We start from the raw sequence: 17,952 nt of genomic DNA, 5'->3' as shown, positions 1-17,952 counted from the left end.
TGAGGTGGTGGGGGTAAGAGGATTATAGATGCTGAGAGTCATGCAGGCAAAAGTGTAGCGTAACGGAGAAGGTAGTGGTGGGGGAAGGAAGCCTGAGATGATCTTTAAATTATGCATGAAATTAAGAATATGGTGGTATACTATGCTAGAGTATACGTTGTCACGGAAATATGAGGCCTGCACGGGCACGGTTTTTTTTTTTAAAGATTTTAAATTTATATTTGTCCCAATAGCTTATTTAACTCGTAGATCTTATGAAGACGAATAACTAATTTTATAATGAATTTTTATCTCACATCATTTTGATGCCGTTTTTCAATTTCAGGCACTTTTTAAATATTGCTCTATCTTAGAGTATCTCCTTCCCGTTTTAAGCTAATATTTCAAAAGGACCGTCGCTCTCTGGGGGTTTAGTGGGGTGGGTCCGGCAGGAAAGGATTGTCTTTTTTTGTGTTATGATCTCTTGTGAGATAGTGACATGTGGTACATCGATACAATACATTATTGTATTTAAATGAAAAATAAAGAGGTTTTGAAAATAAAAAATAAAATATACTCATATGTCTAAATTCATTATATAATTAATTAACTGAAAAATTATTTATTCTATAAATATTATCTTGGGCGAACTATGACAAAGACAAAAACTAAATAACGAATTCTTGAGTTTGTTCAAGACTCCTTCCTTTTTTATATTCATATTATTCAACATGACTTACGTTCAATATACAAAAATCTACTGCTCGAACATTTTTGTCAGTTACATTGTGTCAGTTACATTTTTTTCTCTGAAATAATTGTTAATAATGAAATAATAACTAAAAAAAGTAAAAAAAGAGCATTTTAATTCTAATTTTCAATAGAATATGATAGTATAAAATCATATTACTAATGCTAACTAATATAAATTATATTATTTACATAATTATACATATTTATAAATATAAATTACTAATGCTTCAAAAGATATAAAAAATACTCATTTATTTTTTAACCTGAGAAAATATTGGATACGTTTTTGTTCACCACAGATTACTTAGCATTTCGCTCTGGTCAAATATTTTTTGGGATAAATACATTCATAATGGGTATGAAAGGTATTCAATCCGCTATTTCAACTGATTAAATCTTCTAGTTACTGCTAAAAAAATAACTGATTTTCTGAGATAAAAAAATAGTTGAAAACCTCATAATCAAATAGTCTTGTAAAATTATTTACAAAGATATAAATATCTTTTAAAACGCAAACCTCATCGTATTACTTTTTTTATTATTTTAAGTTATAAGAATAAAACCAAAGTTTATCGTGGAAGGTTTATTGACTATATTGCTCTTCGAAAGTCTATTAGGTAGGTACATAAATATCTATATTTTAAGAATTGTTAATAAATTTTATTATTTTTATTTTAGGAATATTTTTTTGTCGTTTTAGAATAAATTCTATAGGGTTAGTAACTGGATTTGAAATATATTTTTGGCAACAAATACCCTTTTGCCGGGCATAAACGAAAGTAGAGGAGGAAATGTGATAAAATTGATGTTACGTCGGAGCATGTACATACGTAAGAAAAGTGGAATTTATGAAATTCGTATGGAACCATTTACATGCGTAAAATTTCTAAAAGATTTCATCACAATAGGATTAAATGTATTATGTTTTATGTCCACATTAGGGATTATAAAACACACAGACACGAGAGCAAACATGTTATTCAATGCTTGAAATGTAAAATGTGATTAGTAATTTTATTATTCTGCATAAATGCAAAGCTTTACTACCTTTTGTAGTGAGGCAGCAAAATATTGTTTTACAAGGAGCAGGAAACCTCGCTTATAAAGGCATCTCATTTTATAAGAAAATCGTTATGGAATTTATGGAAAACTTCCTCCATTCTTGAACCAACAACAAAAGAATACATAAACCAATTCCTTACCTGCTCTTCCGTTTCCTTTTTGTGAATAACCATTTTTATTTAATAAAGTTTAATTTGCTTATAACTACATAATGGAATACATAATCAAATCTTCGGGTTCACTAAGCTTTTACTAATTTTTTTTTTTGTCGATACTGCAGAAAATATGAAGTATTCGTAAAAATAATATTAACTTTCTTGAATTGACAAATAAGATAAGGAAAAACTAATCTCGATGATCTAATAAAATTCTTATTTAGAAACATTGCAAAATAATTTATACTTGAATATTATTTAAATGAAATAACCAGAATGTCATTATTACTTCTGACGTTAAGTATGATAAGGTTACTAATAAAATATTTAGCCATGTTCCTCCAGGACTTCGGTCTTGGTTTTAAGTTTATGCTCAATTAGGAAAAGTGTAATCTAACAACCCCTACATCATTGTTAGAACGCCCAGGTGCTCGGAAGATGTTTTAGGTAAAACAGCTAAAAGCTATTCTAATCCACATTAAAAATTAATTTACGACTGGGACAACTTAGTACCGAAAGGGCACGATCTATTTTTGGATATCCTCTTATTACATTATGAAACAATGGCTTGTTAGGACTTGGATTTGAGCGTCACAGTATCTAAATTGGTTCATCTTTCCAAAAGGGGAGAAGGGGGGAAGCAATAATAGTTGTGTTTAGTCTAACATTATTTGTGTTTAATTAGAAAAAAAATGTTCAATCTATTATTAATATCATCATCTACTTTTACCATACTCTGACAGTGTAGTCTTACTAATAAATCTGGATGTTTTTAATAGGATGTTTGGTTTTCATTATTATCGTATAATGTAGCCGGTATTTCTATAATTATTTCTTCATTTGAAATGCTTAATTATTTAAGCAAAAACATCTGATAATGGTTGCAGAAACAGTTTCTATACTGAAGATGAATGGGTTGTAGGTAAAAAAAAGTCAATCCTCTGAGTCTGAAATCTAACTGTCATCTCTTCATCCGTCTTCAGCATGGTAGGTCCATTATGCTCGGTAACCTTCACGTTTCGCTTCCTCACTTCCACTGGGTTTGTACTGATAGAGGAAAAAAAAGATTATAGAATTAAAATCGAAAATTTTATTTCACGTTTTTCACACCACGAAACAGAATTGATTCCGGGTTTGTCTGTAGTCAAATTAGCGTTAGGGCATAATAAAATAATGCATGCGTAAAAATATTTTCTTTGGAAGACATCAATTTCAAAAGCGACGCTTCCCGTTTTGCTCTAATTTGGAATGAAGTTAAGAATTAGCTAAATATCATGACATCACAAAAAATGTTACCAATTTGGTAAGGAAAGTATTGTAAAGTGATGGGATTTTTACTTTTCCGTTTTCAGCAAATCCAGCCAGATAATTTTTAGCCATTGTATTATTGCCACGATTTACACAAAAAACCATTTTGTAGCCATTTTTTTATTTCGAAGAGGCTTCAGCACAGGTAATTTCTTCACGACAAAGCTAATAGTTCCTTCTTATTTTTGTTTACTCTTTATTTCACCATTTCTTTGAATACCGTTTCGTTAAGATAGAACTTACCATATTATTATAATCAGAGTAGGAAGATCGAGTCTTCAGTCCGAGGGACCGCCACGAAATAAAAGTCAATCCACCTAGGCCGGAATCGAACCAACATCGCTGCAGACTAGAGGCTGCTTAGTTTACATAACACATTCAGCTACCAAGGTCTAGTACTGAAAGTACGGCTAATGTAACAATAATTTTTTTTTTTTTTTTCATTTTATTCAAAGTAATCATAAAGATTTTTTCGAAACATACTATAAGTTTATCCTTAAGGAATACAGGGAAGAAAGTTATAATGTAAAGTAGTTTCATTTACCAATTAATCAAACGAAATAGATTCTATTAATACTTCTGCATAAATACTGGAAAGGTAAGTCAATAAACTTTTAATAAAAAAAAATAAGCAAAAAATAAGTCATCTAAATCAGAAAAAAAAACAAAAATAAGGCGTATTGGAGTTAGTAGCGATCTTTACAATGACACCATAAGGATTTTGCGACAGTAGTGTGGTGTAAGATAAACTTTATTTACATTATATGAAGGGTAGAAGATACAGAGATTAAGACATAATACAACTACGATTAACAGACTACTATACTCAACTTATTTCCCAGAGAGTCTTTCGATAACTCTATTCGACTACCAGTAGACTAGAATTTAACAAATAAAATGATACTCAATTCTAACATAAGCAGTATCTATCTGCAATATGAGAAGGTGGGATATTATTCAAACTAGTTTATAGTTTATGGTTAGGGTTTATGTGGATAGGTTAGAAAGTAAGGAAAAAGGCAAGAAACAAACAAAAGGCTCCTCCTGGAAATAATATATCAATATGATGGTTGAACAGGGGTACTCCATAATTTAACAAAGTGATATGTACCTAACGTGACATTTTCAAACTGGAGCTGTAAAAGAGAAAACAAGTTATAAATTTCTACTTTTTGTAATATAAACATTTCAAATAATTATTTATACGCCCGCATTATTAAAGCAAAGGAATTTACAAACTAACAAGTTACTATACGTTAACTTTTGAATAACTATATAAATATATACTTTCCATGAAATTTTTGATAATCATTTAAATGATTATTAAACTGTCTGTAAAGGTAATTAAAAAACTAAAAAAGACTGATCGTATGAATTTTAAGACACATAAAAAATTTCTGGATTGGAATTAGTACCCAAAACGCCAAGAAGATTATGTGGATATATAAGATTATTTTTTTATTCGGCGTCATTCTCATATTTGTGTAGCCTAAGCCAACTCATACGCTTCAATAGAATGTCTCTCGAATTCCAAGTGTAAAATCATGAGGTATGTATATATTTTCAGTCGTTTATCATTATAATGCAAAATGAGATTTCCGCGAAGTACTCTGATTTGAAATAAAATTTTAAATCCCAGATATAAATTTAAATCTAATATCATATAATAATATAAATTAATTTAAGGCTTTGAGTTAACATCAAATTGAAGTTTTAATTATGAATTTAGTTCAATTAATTTTGATGTTATACTTGTGTTTAAATGCCCAATTAAATAAGGAGTATCGTGGGCCAAGTGTTCGTTGCTATTTTCGTTATGTAAACCTATTTGAAAGTATTGTTTATTATTATAAATTCATGAAATTAAAGATAGTAAGTAATATTTTATACTAATATATATTTATTATATTTAATAAATTTTAAATATATATTTTATACTAACATATATTTAATATTTCGTTGAAGGATAGTTGATTTAAGTGAAAATAATAGATTTTTTTTACCATTAATTAAAATAGAATTAGTTAGTACTTCATAAATATATAATACATGAAATGTATTATACTATATACTTACTGAGTCTTCTTCCTTTGATTGCCTTGTGGTATTATCAGGTGTTAATATCAGTCCAGCTAAGGCGGTTTATACAAAAATATAATGAACAGATCATGCTCTCTGAGGACGGAGAAGAGTTCGGTAATGGTGAACCAACTGTAAATGTAAGTAAAAAGTTTTGAAGAAAGGAAGTTTTAGCTACCTGAAAATAATAATTATTATAAAAATTATAACATTTCGTCGATGCTTCATGTTTTATCCTATTTTCCTCTAGGAGGTCAGAAAAAAAATGTGTTCTCCTAAAAAAATAAATAAAAATAATAAAAAAAATAAATAAATTAAAAAAAATGTTTTCTCCTAACATAAATAATCCTGTTGGCCTGCCCCGACGCCATCAGACTAACACACAACATATATCCAATTGTCTTTTCCAAAACATCTGATTTCCTCATCCCCTCTTCAAATGCACTCCCAATGGAGTAAAAGAGCAACTGCATTCACCTTAATCACCTTAACCCGATTTTTGTTCATCTTGACCTCAAACCCACGCACCCATGGGGCTTAGAAAAAAAAATGTTTTCTCCTTCTGTGCTAATTAATCGAATGTAAAACAATTTTATTATGCTGATTTATTTAGAAAGGTTCATTTAAAACCATAAAAAATCGAAATGAGATTACGGATAACGCGTAGATAAGATGATAAAAGGAGGAAAAAGCAAATGAAAAAGAAAAGCATTTAAAAAGTGCGGGTTGAGGGGAATCGAATAAGCCTAATGACCATGGAATAAAGGACCAAGTTGCCATCCTGGAGGGGACATTGAAAAATTCAACTGGATGAATTTTTTAAATGGCTCTGTGACTGTCCTTTCGTTCTGAATATTTCTCCTCTGCAACTCAGACAATTAAAAAAGAAGTCGCAAAGGCAGTTAGTTTTTTTTTTATTAAATTATGAAAACAAAAATAAATTACAGTACCGATAATTGAGAAAAAAGTGTATTCTTTGTAACAGGCAGGACGACCATGCGGGTTGCGAGTCTCGGAGCGCTCCGTTCGGAACGTTGTGGGTTCTACTCCCACCCAAAGTAATTAATATTTATTTCTTGGCAGCTCCGAAAGTGAATCTTGATACTCCCATTTTGGTTATTACGCAGTGATAACTACAAGGGTTGGCAAAAACAAAAAGGCCCAATAGTAACCCAACCAGATAGCAATACCAGTACCAATATCTTCTGTAATGTCTTCTTTATTTTCTATGTCTTCTTCATGTGACTAATTTTATCTATTCAACCTCACTCTTCAAATACCCACTCACTCGAAAACATTTTAAATTTAATAGAATATTTAACTTCCATGCAATTTAAAAAAAAAAAAAAAATTAAAATTAAAATGATATTCTAAAATAATATAAAAGAATCTATCAACGATGAAGAAAACCCTCTGGCAGAGAATGTGGACATGCTTGTTTTACCATTGAAATCAAATATTGTGCTGAGAACGAAAACAAATCATTATATTTTGACTGTTTTAACTACTTGTTAACCTCAGAATGTTTAGGTATTTTATTTTTTAAACTGTTTACAAGAAGGTTTTACCTACTACTACTGATTCTGATTTTGGGTTAGTTTTGATAATAACTCACTCATGAAAAAAATTCACTACTGAGCTCATCCCCTGACAAAAAAGTCAGCACGAGTATGGGCCATCATTTCATTCCACTTAAGTTTTAACGCAATAAAAACTATTTATGGCAACTCTTAATACTTTTAGTAGCCTCAGGGGTATGTTAGGGATAAATGGTGTATTGATTAGATGTAGACAAGAAAGGTGTTTTTTCCAGCTAGATCTGCCATTTGGCCAAATTTTCTATGGCCCGTTTTGAATAAAAAAGCTGAAATTCGGTATGTGGGATTGTTTTCCAGGCAAAACAGTATATGTGTACAAGAAAACAATCCAAGTTTGTTTTTTAAAATAGAGTTTGTTGCAGAGCTAATAAAATACTGTCTGATTGGTGTATATTACATAATTTTTAATGTTTGTATTTTTATAATCATTTATAATTTTTTAAATGATTTGTTTTAATTTTCAACATCCTTTCTAGAGTAAGAATTGCATAAAAATAATTTTACATTACCCGACCGATTAGAGGAAGTTTTTGTCTTCATCAGAGGAGAATCAAGTACGAAGCACGTCCGCTATTCTTCAAGACATGTTATCTTATTTCCGGTAACATTTATTTCGGAAAAACCTCAGTTAACAGGAATTAATGACTTAAGCTCTAATCCCACTTTTTCCTCGATGACCAGTCTCTATTTTTCATAATTTACAAACACCGAGTTTTATATGTAAAAGACTCAATAAGATATAAATTAGTTTCATTTTTTTTTTTAATTCAAACTGCTGCTAATACTTCGCATCCTCTGGTCAACAGTATCCTCTTACAAATTGAAATATTTCAATCAAGCTTTTGGATACATCGTATTTCTCCGTTTTAATCTAGGCTTGCAACAAATAAAGTTTCTAATGTCACACTTATTTTTAAAAAAAAACAACACTTTGTATGGATAAATATTTAAAAGGCCAACAAATCTACTTTGTATGGGTACCGATACATTACGAATTCAAGAGCATACTACGAAATTATTAAGGTATGCTCACAAGGACCTTAGAAAGGAATTATTAAACCATAGCATGTTCCAAAAAATTAATTAAAAGCAAAAAAAAATAAGATTATAACCCTTCAGACAAAATTATTTTTTATAGGGAATAGAGAATTAAGCACTGGGCCTCTCTCTAGCGAAAAAAAAAATGTTTGAATTCAATTTAAGTCATATTGTTTTAACTTGTTGGTAATGCAAATAAAATATATTGCCTAATTCTATTTTATTTTTTTGAATATGGGTTAAGTAATGATGAAAGAAACACCAACGTTCCTAGTTTGCTTTCTTACGCTTGCGTTTAGATTGAATTACATCGTTATTGTATTTCCAAAACTGTGGGGCGATACATTACAATTATGATTGATGAATATATGACGGTTATTCTTCATAGTTCTCGTGTATTTTTCTTCGGATGAAAACAATACTGGCTATGGCCTTAGCGTCATTCAACTTGATGGATATCCTTTAATAAACTCTTGTTGAGTTACTTAGGCAAGTAAAGAGCAGCTTTGGACGTCGTAGCCATGAGGTCTTGAAGTCTGAAGTATATTATTTTAAGTGAAATGTCTCTATGTTTCCTATTTTTTTACGATAGACGAGCTAAAAAACGTTTATGAAATTTATAATATTAATGTGAAAAATGATTTCATTCTTGTACTGATGTCCCCTAATAAATACTTGGTTTACATATTAAGATTAATTGTCAAGCAAACATTTAACAAATTTTAGTATTCAGGTTAAAATTACATTAAAATATTAGGTTAAATTGCAATATATAATGGTAATCAATATGTGACTAAATATTGTTCACATTGATGCGGAGGTTTGATTTTGAATAAAGTGAAGGAATAGGAGTTGTTTAAAAGAAAAAATGGATGAGGGAGAATTGATGAATTGAGATGACAAGAGAATTCCTAATTAATAAGTTGCACATATGACGAAGAATTTGCAATAGGAGGCGGCTCTATGGGAGAGCATGTATTAATCAATCGTTTGGGATCAGGTGTTTAATGAATGGATGAATGAACGTAGAGTGTGATAAGAATGTAGATAGGTTTTTGATTTTTAAGACATGGAATAGAGAAACCCGAAGAGAAATCTTACGAAGCAATTCGTGATAAAAAATATTTTACATTTATATTAAAATAAAAATAAAAAACTACGTATGACCTAGGATGAACATCCTTAGTTTTGATTCATTGTCCCATTATTTTTTTAACCACCCTTTATTTTTCAAAAATCGTTTTTATTTTTAAAAACAAGTTAATTCTGGTGAAAATATTCAATACAAATGTTTCCAACTTTTTCAGTATAATTTCTCATTTGAATTTTCATATCATTCTTCTTTTTTTTTGTAATGTTGATTACTAGGTTTAGCTAGAAATGCACCAAAGATTTAAATCAAATTCAGCAACGAATTGCAATATTTTTGGCTATAAATTTATGGACTCGAGGTCTATTGAATAGTTTTACCTTGGTTTTATTTCAGAATATATTGTGTTCCAATGCGTCAAGAGTTTCGAAAATATGTTAATTAGTTAGAGACAAGTCATGTGAATCTTATCGATGTGGGGAAACTTTAATGTCAAATCGAGTAATTTTAATTAATTCAACTGACAGACATTTTCATTATATGACCTGTCGATATACAAGATGCACCACATTCACTTTGCTTGAAGCATTTTTATGAAACCGAAATTCCATTTTAATTTATTAGTAAATGGTAATAATATTAAAACAAATAATTAATTTAATTATAGTAATTACTTATCCTTATTTATTACAGCTTAATAGAAAATAGAAAATTTCATTTCGTATCATTTATAGCGCTTGCTTGTAATACAAAATTTCCAATGTACAAGCCGACCTAATTTTCCTTTGAAAACAAAAACACTTATAAAACATTAGAGATCATTCTTTCTTCAGTAGGTTTTAAGTGTTAGAATATTTCAAACCGTTTTAAAATGGCATTTTTTTTTTCACCATGTTATGTGTTTTGGTTTTTTTAATAATATGCTTATTTTGCGAGAAATCTTTTCTCTGATGTTTATTCTATTCCCAATGAGATTCCATTAGGTCTTTCATAACCAAATATTTTAATAAATGATGGAAAAATAAAAATTTATATTTGTATATCCGAAAATATTACCAAAATGTAAAGAAAAAACGCGTTAATAATAGAAAACTATAAATGCAATGCTATGAGTTGGTAACGATTTCTTGAATTCAACATCCTAAATAACATGGGAATTTATGAGAATTACAGAAGATATGAACAATTTAGAGATTTTGCAGATAAGCGGCAGTTTCCAGCACTGTGTATCGTGTCAAAAATGCCTTGGGATGTTCATCCCTATTCTTGCTGAACATCAAAAGCTATCGTGTCGTTTAGTTGTGGTGAAAAATTGAAACCGCTTCACTTTATTTAAGCCCATTTTAATTTAAAACTTTAACAATGTATACTATGTTATACGAGCAGGCTGGCTCAGCGGTGAGGCGCTATGGCAGTACGTTGGAGTTGTCCAATTACATGGGTTTGAATCCGGCTGTGACAGATAATTCTTTATTCTGCTACTGTAGCCGTGAGTCAACTCTGTGGGTCCGGGAGTCTTGCGGTGTCAATCCTGCCCCTATAAAGTGGGTCCTCATAAATGGGAAAAATCTGGTGGTTGAGGGTGATCATAAAAGCAATCAACTCCTTGCATGGTTGTTATTTAAAAAACATTACCACCTTACAAAACACTGAATCCCTGACTCAACATGGGTTGTATCACTACGGCCTTGAATTAAACCATTTTTTTGTCTTTGTATACTCAAATAAGCTTGAAACTTACAGATAAAAATAGATTAAAAAAAAATGTTTTAAAAGCTACTGTATATAAATATACAATTCATTTCTGTCAATATATCCCATATATGATAACTATTTCACGGAACAATAATCAACAACGAACAATGAACAATAATCTAATAATAACTACAAAACCAACTACTTTAAACTCGAGTATTATTTATTTATCCAAAAGGAAAACCTCCGGTTATGATTTGATAACGGCTGGAACGCTCCAGCAAATGCTGAGGAAAGCTATGTTGTTTCAGAAAACACTTCTCGGCTGTGTACTTAGGACACCTTAATTCCCTCTCCAGTAGAAATACATTATGTATTAAAATGATACTCGAACAGGACAAAATAGTGACATCCAATTATCCTACAGGGTTTTTAACATATTTTTTCTGAAGTATTAAAGAAACAATATGAAACATATATTTATTAAAATTATAAATACTTTAGTTGTCGTTGTTTTTACTGATATTTAGTGCTGACGCGTTCTTCATTTAAACCCTCATTAAAATGATCCTTGCATCTTCTACGCCATTTAATATTTAAAACCAGATCTTTAGCTTTGACTAAGGGTGTGGGTTGATTTATTCCAGTACTTATTCTTGTCTCAATCAAGAAACGTAACGGATATTGATAACGTTATTCTTGTACACAACCATTTGTAACTGAAGAAAACAATCCACCCGTCTGCATCCAACCATCTGATCTGCTGTAACCAGCAACCATCTGAGTATGCAGTGATAGATTGATTTCTTTCAAGTCTCTTACAAATGTTTACATGCATCCGAGGGTTCTTGCTAATGCACCCTTGGAACAACCACTGCATTTATTAAGGCAATACTAATACCCGCATTCTTAAGAGATTTCCGCATCGTACACTGTCATAAGCCTCTTCTAGGTCTATAAAAGCTATGTAAAGCTCTTCCATACTCCATTCGTTTTTCTATGACTGCCTTAGGACAAATATTCTGTCCGTACAAAAGCTGGCAGCAATGAAGCCAAACTGTTCCTCCGGGGTAACAAACTCCTCTTCTAATTTACCCTCCAGAATTCTTGCAATTACCCTTGATATGGAACTCTGGACACAGTTGCTTCTATAATCTCGGCATTCATTCCTGTCCCCTTTTTTATCTATAGATTTAAGAAAGCCTGTCTTAAGATCTTGTGGTAGCTCTTGACCTTCCAATATGAGGTTTATTAGCTTTCCAAGAGCCTTTACCATCGTTCCTCCTGCCTTCAACAGCTCTATCGAAACTCCAGGTCCCGCAGCTTTTACACATTTGTCATTTCTGAGTGCAACAAGAACTTCATCCTCTTGCGCACTTACCTTACCTTTTGTATGCTCCTCAGGTGGACATGTACCGGACCATTCTGGACTTGTTTCAGTTACCAGATTTTTGTAATGGTTCACCCAGGTCTTCTCACTTATTACAGGAATCAGATTACCCTTCACTTGTGTTCTAAGAGCTTTAAGTATTCTCCATGACTCGCGATTCTTATTGTAGCCCAAGGTATTATCTATGCACCCTAGGAACCAAGAAAAAAATATTTTATATGTTTTTAGGATTGTAGGATTTATATTTATACTATTGTCTTTGTTCTGAACATATTTAATTGTAATTATATATCAGTCTACTTATTTTTGGTTTAGAACAAGAACTGTAGTACAGATAGTATAAATGAATTTGAGTATGCAAAAAAATTCAAAAATCAAAACTCTCTACCAGTCAAGTTCACCAAAATAAATTTTTTATAGAAGAAATCATAATAAATAATTATAAAAAATCAAACGTCACTTCCTGTCAAGTTCCCCAAAATTATTATAGTATTATCAATCCTTCGGCAACAGGATTACCATTCTTCCTTTTCTTCACACACAAGTTCTTCCTTTCTGACACAAATACCGAATGTTTTTAAACTCAAAAGTTTTTTAAGAAATATATTATTTGCTAATTTATTTTCGTCCGAGAAGTCAATTACTTCACACATTTAGGGTCCTTCTGAGTTCCATAAAATTATCTGAGAAACTGATATCGCCCTTATTTCTAATGGTAAGTGCTCTTTGTACTTATTACTAAATTTTTTTCGATGTTTTATATTAATTACTTTTGTGAAACCTACAACTTACAAAATGATAATAAACATACACATTTTTGTAATTTCTATCGTACGTAATCTAGTCAAATCATAATAAAAGAATAATCAATTAATTTTTAAATTTACATTTATATCAGATATTAAGAAATAGCTCCTCATTATTGAGTAAATTAGTGAGCAAAGAATGAAAATAATTCACGAAAATAACATATTTAAGTATTCGTATCGTGAGTACCATGATACCACTCAACGAATGACAGTGACAAAGAGATGAAAGTTTTTCAAAAGGCACAAAAAGAAGCAATAAATAATTCTTGCGAGATCAATATCGTAGCGACTGATCTGTTTGTCGTAATTAGATCCTCCTTCCCAAATAACCTTGAAGAACCAATCACGCGAGAAAATCCAATAATTGATCTTTATGGGCGAATTGATAGATAGAATGGAAACACCTTAATATATTTGATTAGCCAAGATAATGGATCAGGCTTCATTCGCAATTCAAAGCTGTAATAAATTTAATAATAATGGTTAATATTATATATTTAATCTCTCAGCAGTCATAAATTCTTAATTTAAGAAATAAATTGGGTCATTTTCTCAAAAGATACATTCAAATAAAAAGAAAGAAAAGAACAAAATTAAATCATCCATTTAGTCATCCAATTTAATTTTTAAAAGTGCTATATTATTTGACATTTCTAAATTATTCAACATTAAATAGTTTATTCCTTTTTGTTCTCTTTGCAATGGTTAATGAAGTTTTCTATCCCTTTAGAGGAATCTTGTCGTTCTCTACTCTTTCATTGCTCCTTTCGTAGGTCCTGTGATATACCTGCTGTAATTTAATAATATAATTAGTATTTTATATTACTATTAATCATAGTTGCAGCTCTTGGACTATTAACGTTCCTTCAATAGATGAGCTTACTTACTTTGGTTATAATGTTATCATTGAATTTCCTAGTTAGTACGGCTGAAGCGTCCTTAGCATAATTAATTCACCTATATTACTTTAGTGTTATCCATTATATTTAAATGGAGGTTTTCTAAGTGTCATATTTTTCCAGACACTGTTGGTCTTCTTTTATCTTCCCTTTTTCTTAAGGATCTCGTCTTTTCCCTTTGACTCCTTCCCAGTACAGCTAAAGCGTCTTTTTCATGATGTAAATTCACCTGTATTACTATAGATTCATAAATTATTGGATGAATTGACCTTCTCCTTTAGTAAGGGACTTCTCCCCCTTTTTAATGTCCTTCTTTCAGGAAGAGGGTTGACGAATTCGAGTCTCAATTAAACCTCCGAGGACCCGCCCCGGCACTCAACCGATTCTATTGCTAGAGCCGGCCGAGAACTCAGTTGGTTCCGTCTTCTCTTGGGTCTTGTTGTTGTTGTTGTCTGGGGCTTTAGGGCGTGAAACCCTGAGGTCATCAACGCCCATGTTTCGCGCTTTATAATTCTATTTCATTATTTATAATTCGATTTCATTTTATTTTTCTCTTTAAATAATTACGAACAAAACTTTAAATAATTACTTCTTTTGGTATTTTTTATTACGTATAACAGATTTTCTGGTAGATTCTTATTCAAAAGACCATTCCTTTTTAAGAAAACTAAAACCATTTCCACGTTCTTCTGGTCATCATTCAGAGCATCCGATACACTCGGTCCTACTCCCAATCTACTCAAGTTTGCGGATTAGAAATGACATTCCTCAAATATGTGACTGATCGTAAGTACACTGTTTCAGTATTGACATTTTGGCGGCGGCTGCTTACTAATCAGATATGTATGAGTTAAACTTGTATGACCTATTCTCAATCTGGCAATAGCTACCTCCTCCCTGCGATTGGAACGATTTGATGTGGTCCATGGTTTAATGTTTTTTTTTTAATATTTTTTAATTTGCTTGGCGGGCTTTCATCCCACATGGGATCTTGCCAACTAGATGATATTTCATTTTTCATCGGAAGACTTATTTCTTGGGGTGTCAGAATTGCCGCGCCCTGATCTGGAAGAGCAAGTTCTTGTTTAGCTGCAATGTCCGCCAGTTCATTTCCAGAGATCCCCACATGACCCGGCACCCATATAAAGAAAACAGTTTTTCCCAAGTTTTCGAGCATGTTGGTATAATTGTGAATTTTATGAATGTCGGGTGTTTCGGGTAAATAATCTTTTAGTGAACTAAGAGTCGGTAATGATAACTATGTTAGTATTCATCACTGTCATGGTGAAGTGCAGTGCTGTGGTTATTGCATGTAATTCAGCTGTATATACACAGCATAATTTATACAGTTTTATTTTATGGGTTGAGTTATTTGTGATGGAAGAGGATGCTGTAGATTCGTCAGATTTTAATCCATCAGTATTATAAAAAAAGGATCAGGAATATCTTGACAAAAACGTGAGAACCTAGTTCCATATTCAGTAGGTGACGTACTACCTTTGGGAAATCGGGATAATTTGAATCTTGGGTCTTCTTTTCTGATTCTTGCTTCACTCTTACTGCTATTTTGAAGCTCGCGTCGAGCATGTCATAGAAAATGACACCTTGTTCTATTAGCGCCTTCTGGAGTTCCTCCTTTATTCCTATCGCCAGCTGGGTATGCTTGGGGATATAATCCCTTTTGAATGTCCACCAGGTCTCTGCTATTAAGCAGGGATTTTGCTTCTTAATTTTATCGAATATTTCTTTATTTTCTTTAATTGTTATTAAGGGGAGATCAATTATCACAGCCTTTTGAAGAGGAAATGCATCCTATCTTAAAGTCTTGATACTTGTTTATATGGTTTAATGTTGTTTATAATATTCATTATTCACTCTGCCGTCACTTTAGTGGCACATGTCAACTGCAGACACCCATTTATCTATTTTGTTCCATGAAATTGTGGGTCACATTGGTTGCTTCTGAGAATTATATTTGTGATGCTATCTGTATGGAGTCAAATTCCTCCTATCTAAAATCCATATATCCACTTGGAAATATCCATACCCGTATATCTCTCACTGCTCTCAGATAGGACATGACTAGATCAACACCTGCTCCAGCCAATTGTCCTTCCAAAGGCTCTAAGGAAACCTTGTTCTTCTTACCTTACCTTCCTGTTGTGCTACTGGTAGTATTTTCACTACTGGAACGAATTCTATTAGGTCCTTTTTCCTTTAAGTTGGCTGATCATGGGATCTATAATCTTAACCACTGTCCCTCCCCCTCAGTATAACCATACACCTCCAGCTAAAAATATCTTTTTCTCCTTGACCCATTCATCTTAATGGATGGACCAAAATCCTTACCATTATCCTTGTTTCCAGGAGTATTATGGAGATGGGTTTTCCCTTTTCTTCTTATTCACGGATTGTGCTTCCTACAAAATGGGGTCATATCCTGTAATGGTTGATTCTTCATAATGTAGTAACTTTAGAGGTATAATTTCCTCCTAGCTGTTCTTGTTTGTAACATTGCTTCTTTGTGGGAAAATCCTCTTCTCCTCCTTCTATGGAAATTCTCTTCTCCTGATTGATCTTCCTCTCCATTGATAAGAACGGTCAGTTGCATCAGAGTCTACCGCAGAGTCGCCCAGGTTTTCGGACTTCGGAATTAGTTCGCCTGTTCACCCACAGCCATAATCCAAAGCCTGCCCTTTCTGCCTTAGATAGGGGGATGTTTACCGACTCCCCAGTCTAGATCCACCGTGTTTCGTTTTAGTAGAGTCACTCTTTTTTATTAAAACAGGAGGTTTTCGCGTTTTTCGTACAACATTTAGTGGAGTGAATACTATACTAGAGTTTGAATTTTCATCCAATGCATCTAGTAATTTTTAATTCGGTAGTCTATTTTTAGTGATTCAAAATGAGAATAAAAATACAGCTGTTTTGTTAAGAAAGGATTTAGTTTGATTTCGAGGAGTTCTTTTAACAATTCGCTGTAAATTTTCTCATCCTGAGGCCAATTTTGTAATATCTAATCACAATTATAATCGAAAATAATTGCATTAAATTAAACATGAAAAAAATAAATTAATGATGATAAAATGGTACAATTTTTATTTTGTCAAGTGAGAGTATATATTGCCCAAATTCAATACAGGTGCTATTTAATATGAGAGCTTCTCCTGCGTAAACAATTATCAAATTTCAGATGATCAAGTCTCAACAAAATTTTTTATGAAGTTGTTTTTCAGAATTCCCTTGCTGCGCTGAAATTTATGTACACTTATAATGAACCGACATGAACTAAGAAGGAACTCAAACCCCATAAACAAAATTAAAGTGGATAAAGAGGCATTCCGAGAGCAATTGCGAGAATTAATATTTGCTAGCGCCATAATACGTGATCCTTCCATAAATAACATGATAAAATTTTCATTGACTGTGTATAACAGACTTTGCGGTCAAATTCTAGTAGCAAGCAAAATTTCAACTTTATTCACATTAATCTTAGTTGAATTGTTTTACAAATTTTTATATTAGTTTCTCTTTATTACATTAAGGATCTATGTATGTAAAATGTTTTAATTTTGATATAAAAAATATAGTTTAATTAATAATTTACACTGGCTAAAACTAACAAAAGAAATTCCATCATATATAAATAATTACAAATATAATTGGGGATATATTCCTCTACTAATTAATAGTAGATATAATTATTTTTACTGTAATAAATGTTAATAATAAAATGAAAAAATATATATCTAATACAACATTGTCAAAAAATATTCTTTCTTGAGAAATACTTTATTTTTCTCATATTTCTCTTTTCATGCTTCTTAAAAAAAAAATTTTAAAAAAAATTCAAATACTTCTACTAATTTAACCTTTCAATTGATAACTTTGATTTTAGCTTGTCTAATTAGATTTTCTGGTCAGCCCTATATATTTTATTTTAAGAGACTGAGCACTTATTTTAAAAATCGTTTACCGTCTCAATCTTTCTTACTGCTTACTCAATAATCCCTGACTCTTTTATAGAGATGCAGTGTGTTTGAAGTATACAGATATTTGAAATTATTATTCTATGTCTCTCATTAAGAACCACCTCA

The 17,952-nt window shown here is 31.4% G+C and overlaps 1 protein-coding gene across 1 annotated transcript in view; it reads left to right on the top strand.

The window, feature by feature from the left end:
* Positions 1–17,952, top strand: part of LOC106683074 (band 7 protein AGAP004871) — a 207,038-nt gene that overhangs the window by 123,918 nt on the left and 65,168 nt on the right. The window lies entirely within an intron of this gene.

The sequence above is a fragment of the Halyomorpha halys genome, unplaced genomic scaffold (assembly GCF_000696795.3).
Source record: "Halyomorpha halys isolate HHAL.00 unplaced genomic scaffold, Hhal_1.1 Scaffold462.1, whole genome shotgun sequence".
NCBI lineage: Eukaryota > Metazoa > Arthropoda > Insecta > Hemiptera > Pentatomidae > Halyomorpha > Halyomorpha halys.
This window is presented reverse-complemented; position numbering and strand designations above follow the sequence as displayed.